Source organism: Pinus tabuliformis, chromosome 1_2 (assembly GCF_031772625.1).
Source record: "Pinus tabuliformis cultivar Carrire ecotype Pingquan chromosome 1_2, CPIR1, whole genome shotgun sequence".
In the NCBI taxonomy this organism is placed as follows: Eukaryota; Viridiplantae; Streptophyta; class Pinopsida; order Pinales; family Pinaceae; genus Pinus; species Pinus tabuliformis.
The window spans coordinates 56,221,524-56,227,523 of NC_142298.1; positions in this window are offsets into that span (position 1 = coordinate 56,221,524).

Here is a 6,000-nt window from a genome sequence, read left to right on the forward strand (position 1 = left end):
TTCAATGCCAAATTGAATGATTCAACTTGGAAAGTATTTTTTACTCATAGGTAACATTAATACAATTAAATATTTTTAATTTTTTGCATATATGTTTATGTTTTTCAAAAATACTCCAAATTGCATGGATTTCAAAGGGTAAAAGGCAGGGCTTCTATGCATAAATGCACACTAGGAATGTTTGGGAACAAGGTGATGGACTAAGAAAAATCAAACTTGAATTTTAATAGTTGAAACTTGTAGTTTCTTGGTTGAAACATTATAAGTAAAGGTTGGATGACCTTATTTTAGGAGTAATTAGGTTTAAATGTTACCAAGGGATAGATAAAGATATACCACTTATGGTTTGCAAGGTCTATTTTAGGATTTTTCTATATTGTACATATTTTTTAGGGTTTAAAGTTTAATATTAGGTCAAGTGGCCTAGTTAGGGTTTGAAGATAAATAGGTAAGGAGAATGGAGACAAATAGGGCTAGTTCTTATTTCTTGTTTGGAAATGAAGTCTAAGTAAATATATAACAATGTAAAAGTGTGTAAAACCTTTAAATAAACTATCTACAATTTGAATCAATCAAATTGGCCAACAAATGAGGCCTAGACATGCATTTTAGTGAAGTAAGGAAATTTTGGCCTCCTTCACAAAAATGCATGCCCAACCTTCATTTCAATGCCAAATTGAATGATTATACTTGGAGAGTATTTTTTTACTCATAAGTAACATTAATATAATTAAATATTTTTCATTTTTCACATCTATATTTCTGTTGTTCAAGAATGGTCCAAATGGCATGCACTTCATAGGGTAAATGTTGGCAAGATTTGTGTGCCTCAAATAAATTCTCACGAGGAATGTTTGGGAACAAGGTGATGTTAGGAAAATTACTAAGAGAGGGCGGGGGGGATGGTGAATCGGTATTTTAAAACTTACTTGACCTTCTTGTTTTCTATTCATATTTCTGTATGCGACATTAATGAAGTAAACCTACATATGTATGCTACTATTATGCAGACAACCAATGCATATTTAGTTAACTATCTTTTCAATTAATTCTTCATCATTTTAACTTTAACCAGTGTATCAGTCCTTCATTAGGAATTAATTAAACAGTAAACAAGTGTAGTAAGAAAAAAATAAATCAACACACATAGTAAACACATATGAACATCATGATTTTTAGGTGGAAACCCAATGTGTGAAAAAAACCACTATTGTTGTCATCTTTGTCTTCTTCTTGAAGAATATTCTTTGCAATATTGTACTGGCACAGAATCATACCAGTATGAAGGAAGCCACCTAAAGAAGGCTACAACATTCTCTCGTTCTCCAACACCTACTCGAAGGGAGATACAACCCCCTTATCTTCAATCCCTTGTGGATCATTGTTCAAAATGTTTCAAACTGGATCCACCTGATCAACCTATAGGCTACCTTTCATCAGATTTTCATACTAGACCCACTACCATCGTTAAATCACTAAATCAACTAAAATAGATCAATCACTTAATCTCATTGCAACCAATCAATCTAAACCAGAACATATCATGTGAATGTACTATCAATCATAAAGCCATACATTATTACTGAAACCAACTGTTGCCACTGCAAACCCTGATCAACAATATGCCAAAATATATATTCTATTGTTCTTAAGCATATCCACGTATATACACGCTTTCATTGAAACATAACTGTGTACATATCTCAAAACATTGAACCCTCAAACTAAATAAACACACTGCTAAAATCAGTCACAGACACATATATCTTTCATCACATGTTTCTTAGCTACTTACATATCATTCATACCAGTTCAATATTTTGTTCACAAACCATTCAACTTCATCATAACTATCACATACATATTATTATGAATAAGACCTCATCAACAGACAACATCAATCACAACAAGACTGATCAGACATCATTAACTACACATACTTTAGAAACCCTAGCATATGTATGTGACCCTTACAAAATACATCTGTGTGTGTACACACCTTTCACGAAGCATATCCATGTACATATCTGTCCATCCTGTAGAAATGATACGCAACCATATAGAGGGAGACCCATGTATGTACACGCCTTTTCCGAGACAAACTTGTGTACATATCTGTAATTATCAAATCATTCCTTTTTTGCAGAACAAAACTTCAGTCAAACCCAAATTTCGACAAACCTAGTAACAAACATACGTTAGAACATTATTATCACAAATCAACCCATAAGAAAATCATGTAGTCATTTTAGATCTACAAGATCTGATCCCACATCACATTCCTTATGTAGCCTTATTTCAGATTAAACAATTCATTAATAGCCCATTACTTGCACACCAAACACTTTGATCTTCATCTCCTTATATAACCTAGGACTTATCCAATGCCATGGGTCAAATCCTTAGTAATGTCGATGGTATTCTTAGACATGATCAAATATTTGTTGGCACGCTCATTACTATGGGTCAATACCATGGTAAAGATCCCTAGTATTTATGATACCATGGTGTGAAAACTATACGCGCTTTTTCTTCTCCATACCAGTGTATGTACGCAGATTTGCTTCATATAATCTGCGTGTATTTATCAAAACATCACCTTCATCATTCTTCTGTCTCTGGATTGCTATGCCTTTTTCTAAACATCTTTGTCACATGCGTACTAGCTTGTAAAACCATCCTGTTAGCATCATGCTAACAAACTTCATCAAGTAGGTTGCCATCAAGGACAACATATTTGTCATAATGCCAAGAATCTCCCCCTTTGGACTTGATGGAAACCATTGTGGTGTTTGGTTACTAACCATCTATAGATACTTGTAGATATACCAAGATTCTCTCCAACCAAGATTTCTTCAAACAACAAGCTACTATCCCCCTTTGACATCAACGGAAAAGGGTGACAAATCCTGAATGAAGTGTTGTATATCATGGAAATAAGTGATGTTGAATACTAATCACTGAATGCAGACCATGCTCCCCCTGAGCACATGCTGAATTTTCTGAATATATACAAAGAAGTAACCAGAAATGACTTTTCCTATCACCAATAACTGATATTAACCAATCTCCCAATGTAGTGGGGTTACATATTACATCAAATCCCCAACATGGAATGACATACATAATTGACTTGACCCCAATAGTCCATTCATGACTGAATATTACAATTATTACATCATAGGTCTTTACATGACCTTTACATCAAATGACAGATATGACATTTATAACCAAGACCAAATACCTCAATAGTGAGGTAGCAAGACCAAGATAGTCTTTAGTACTATATACCATATAGGATCTGTACTATAAGCATCAGACAATAGAACTATGAAGCTCATCAAAAAGTAAGTCAAAACATGTTTTTCTTCAGCAGCATAATCAAGAAATCATAATGCCAACAATGTACTATAAGAAGCAAAGAAAAATGCTCCCCCTGAACTTGTGCCAACTGTTCATTGTCAGATTTGATTATATCAACTTATTCATCAGTCAAGTCATCAAAGCAACTTCATTCATCAAAGCATCAATGTCATATTGGAGCAACTCATAAACCATAAGTATTTGATCATCATCAGACTATATCTAACTAATATTAGAACTAGAAAACAACACTTGTCAAAAGAATATCATAACTTTTCTTTGAGTTAGATCTACTGATACTTCATCACAAGGAAACATACGTGACTGTAGGGATCAAAATACACATATATACATGATTGTGCTTCACAAAATCGCCATACAAACAATAAACTGCAATAAATTTCACTTTCATCTCCCCCTGAACTTGAAGGATTGGTCAGAATGATTAACAGAGTGATGAAGCAGAGACCACTCCTAATTTTTGTTTGAGATATTCAAAGGAATCACGTGGAAGAGGCTTTGTAAATATATCTGCAACTTGTTCTTTTGAGGGAACATACTCTAGTTTGACCTTTTGTTCAAGCACCTGTTCTCTCAGAAAGTGATATTTGATTGGAATATGCTTGGTTTTTTAGTGCATGATAGGATTTTTAGAAATACTTATGGCACTGGTATTATCACATAGAATGGGAATAGGTGGAGAGAAATTGATTTGAATATCCTACAATGTTTGCATCATCCAGAGAAGTTGTGTGCAACAAGATGCAACAACAACATATTAAGCTTCTGTAGTAGATAAAGCAATGGATATTTTTTTTTGCTGAACCATGATACCAAGCAGGGTCCCATGTAGAATGCTCATCCACTAGTACTTTTTCAGTCATCAACATTTCCTACCCAATCTACATCTATGTAAGCATGAAGAGTAAGATTTGCATCTTTGGGATACCATAAACCAAAGTCTTGAGTTCCTTGTAGATACTTAAATATTCTCTTGACTGCATGAAGATGAGTTTCTTTTGGATTTGCTTGAAATTGTCCAACAATTCCAACTACATGCATGATATCTGGTCTTGTGCCTGTAAGATAAAGTAAGCTTTCGATCATAGATCTGTATTCTGGTTGGTTGACTGGGGGAGAATCATCATGTGAACTGAGATTACATCCTGTTACCATTGGAGTGCATACATGTTTGCAGTCTTCCATTCCATATTTCTTCAAAATCTTCTTGAGGTACTTTGTCTATGAGAGGAAGATACCATTTTTTTCTTGTTGTACTTGTAGACCAAGAAAATATGTTAGTTCACCAAGTAGGGACATTTCAAATTCTTGTTGCATGACAGAAGAAATTTTTTGACTCATGGACTCTTCATTGCTGCCAAATATGATGTCATCTATGTAAACAACAACAATAAAATTTTACCATCATCCATCTTTATATATAGGTTGTTATCTGCAGACCCCTTAGTGAAACCTTGTTTATGAAGATACCAATCAAGACAATAATACCATGAACGCGGAGCTTGTTTTAGCCCATATGATGCCTTCTTTTGTTTGCAAACAAGATTTTTATCATTTCCTAGAATGAATCCTTCAGGTTGTTCAATATAGACTTCTTCTTCTAGGTCCCCATTTAGAAATGTAGATTTAACATCCATTTGATAGACTTTGAAATTATGAAAGCTTGAAAAGGCAAGAAACATTCTTATGGCTTCAAGTCTAGCCATAGGTGAAATTTTTTCTTCAAATTCTATTCCTTCTTATTGCGCATAACCTTTGCATACAAGTCTTGCTTTGTTTCTAATTGCCTCTCCATTTTCATTTAATTTATTTTTGAATACCCATTTTGTCCCAATAACATTTTTATCACGAGGTCTTGGTACTAATTCCCATGTATGGTTCTTTCTATTTGGTCAAGTTCTTCATCCATAGCCTTAACCTAACATTCATCTTTGTTAGTTTGATATACATTTTGTGGTTCAATTGTGGATAGTAAGGCTACATAACTAGAAGTTCCAACAAGAGTTCTTCTAGTTTGCAATCCAACTTTGTTATCACCTAGAATTTGAGATTCTAGATGATTTTTCTGAACATACCTTGATGGAGTATTTTTTGATGCTTTTGTATTGTCATTGAATCCTTCTTCTCATGCTTCATTGAGTCTTTCTCTAACATTCTTTTGGTTTGTTGTAGGAGTATCTTCATCATCTGCTAGTGCTTCCTTTTTGGTACCTGTGGATGCTTCATCAATCACAACATCAATGCATTCAACAATATTTTGAAGTCTTTTATTGTAGCATTTATATCATTTGCTTCTAGAGGAGTATCCAAGGAGAATTCCTTCATCATCTCTAGCTTCAAACTTTCCAAGTTTATCATCATTATTCTTTATGTAACATTTTCTTCCAAAAACTCTAAAATGCTTAACAGTTGGAGGTTTACCAAACCATAGTTCATGAGGAGTTTTGTCATTGTTTACCTGAACATGAGCTTTGTTGAGGATATTTATTGTTGTATGTGTTGCTTCCCCCTAGATGAGGTGTTTTAGACACATCAAGCATGGCATGTGCCATTTGTTGGATTGTTTTGTTCATTCTTTATGCCACTCTATTTTGTTGAGGAGTTTTAGCTATAGAA